General features: G+C 44.1%; 1 protein-coding gene across 2 annotated transcripts in view; it reads left to right on the forward strand.

Annotated features, from left to right (window-relative positions):
* The window catches only part of LOC123504734 (multiple epidermal growth factor-like domains protein 6), a 247,815-nt gene that overhangs the window by 173,499 nt on the left and 71,816 nt on the right, over window positions 1-2,500 (forward strand). The gene's annotated exons all lie outside the window — the stretch shown is intronic.

A 2,500-nucleotide genomic window follows, 5' to 3' on the forward strand; every position in this document is an offset into this window, starting at 1 on the left:
TGTGCCATCTCTAAAGCAACGAAAAGAAAGTCACTCGAGTATTCATTTGTATGGAATCTTTAGTATTTGGCTCTGGAAACACAAAACAGTCTGTAAAGCATCTCAACTCATCCGCAAACAAAAAAAAAAAATAAATAAATAAATAAATAAAACGGTGTGATTAAACTTCGGACGACACAAACCAAGCAGGAAAAAAGAAACTGTGAAAAATAAGCAAGAGAGTGGAAGACACGTGCGTGATTTAGTCTGCAGAGGAAAAAAAAAATGCAGAAAAACCAGCAGGGAAGCGTGGGACGGCAAAAGCAACAAAATTGACCGCACAGAGGAGGAGGAGGAGGAGGAGGAGGAGGAGGAGGAGGAGGAGGAGGAGGAGGAGAAGGAGGAGGAGGTGGAGGAGGAGGAAAAGGAGGCAGGTGAAAGGAAGGCTGAGGAGATGCTTGGAAAAGACTCGCGTATAAGATAATTGAATCAGTAATGCCGAGAGTGGCAATTATGGAGAGAGAGAGAGAGAGAGAGAGAGAGAGAGAGAGAGAGAGAGAGAGAGAGAGAGAGAGAGAGAGAGAGAGAGAGAGAGAGAGAGAGAGAGAGAGAGAGAGAGAGAGAGAGAGAGAGAGAGAGAGAGAGAGAGAGAGAGAGAGAGAGAGAGAGAGAGAGAGAGAGAGAGAGAGAGAGAGAGAGAGACTGAAGGGAGGAAAGGTGGAAGGAAAACAAAGAGAGACAGTTACACGCAAAAATTGACATGAGAGGGACAGTTACAAATAAATAAGACAAAAAAAGACAGATAGAACGTAGACAAAACAAACACACACACGCTCACACTCACACACACACACACACACACACACACACACACACACACACACACACACACACACACACACACACACACACACACACACACACACACACACACACACACAGTTCGACAAAGACAAGCAAAGAGGGCGAGTCATCGAGGCAGTCACGTCTAATCTTTGCCTCTTGTTGAGTTAGTTCACTTCATACGAAAGGAAGGAAAGTGTGGCGGAAACTGGAATAGAAAGAGAGAGAGAGAGAGAGAGAGAGAGAGAGAGAGAGAGAGAGAGAGAGAGAGAGAGAGACTAGCAGAAGAGACTGAGAGAAATGGAAAGTTTATAGAGAAAAGATTACATAAAAGATAGACGATAAAAAGAAGAAAATACAATAAAAGAAGGGACTACAAACAGAAAATAAATAATGTATATAAAAGGACACAGAAAAATAAAAGACAATACCATAAGAGCACACAGAGAAAGAAGTAAAGGCCAGGTTAGATTAAAGCAAGGTTTGGTGAGCCATTATAAAAGACAACATCACAGAGAGAAAAAAAAAAAAAAAACATTGAGAAAAATGCAATGTGAAAAAAACAAAACAAGAAAAGGCACGTTGAAACCAGACAAACTTTACAAAACAAAGAAGAAAAGAGAGACAAAATGAGATAATGTAAGGACAGGAGAGAGGGAGAGAGGGAAGGAGTGGGAGAGGGGAAAGGCGACAGGCAGATAGAGACAGACTGAGAGAGAGACATAAAATAAAAGCTTGTGGGAGGAAGACAAGGTGATCTGAAGAGTAAAATGCAGAGTGAAGAGGCGGCAGACCAGGAAGGAGAAAGGAAGGAAGGAAGGCGAGGCGGGTTTGGGAGGAGGAGGAGGAGTAGGAGAAGGAGGAGGAGGAGGAGGAAGACGCCTTGGATAATATGAGGAACTCCGCCCTGCTGTGAGTGAGTGTGTCCCTTAGCGAGGCGCCACTCACTAAAAATCTCCCGGGAACACGCTGACGAAGGCGCTGAGGGAGGGAAAGAATGCCAGAGAAACGAGGGAAGAAAAATAGGAGAGAGAGTTTGATGCATACAGTAAAAGTTGGTGCTCTCTCTCTCTCTCTCTCTCTCTCTCTCTCTCTCTCTCTCTCTCTCTCTCTCTCTCTCTCTCTCTCTCTCTCTCTCTCTCTCTCTCTCTTTGCCGTAACAGAAGAATCCCGGAAGGAAAAAGAAGGACACACAAAATGGAAATAGAAAAAGAGACTCGAGGAAAAAAAAGATTGGGTGAATCTAATAGAGAGAGAGAGAGAGAGAGAGAGAGAGAGAGAGAGAGAGAGAGAGAGAGAGAGAGAGAGAGAGAGAGAGAGAGAGAGAGAATGTTAGGGAAAGGAAGAAACAGAGAAAGAAAAAGAAGAAAAAGAAGGAAAAGAAAAAAAAGAAAAGTGAAGTGAAGTATCCTAATCATCGTACACACACACACACACACACACACACACACACACACACACACACACACACACACACACACACACACACACACACACACACACACACAGTTCATCTTGTCACCGTCACACATTACCGCGTCACCGCCCTATGTCTCTCTCTCTCTCTCTCTCTCTCTCTCTCTCTCTCTCTCTCTCTCTGAATCGAATGTGGATGCAAACGAGGATGAACTGAAGAGAGAGAGAGAGAGAGAGAGAGAGAGAGAGAGGGTGCGCCGTG

Source organism: Portunus trituberculatus, chromosome 17, assembly GCF_017591435.1.
Source record: "Portunus trituberculatus isolate SZX2019 chromosome 17, ASM1759143v1, whole genome shotgun sequence".
Classification (NCBI taxonomy): domain Eukaryota; kingdom Metazoa; phylum Arthropoda; class Malacostraca; order Decapoda; family Portunidae; genus Portunus; species Portunus trituberculatus.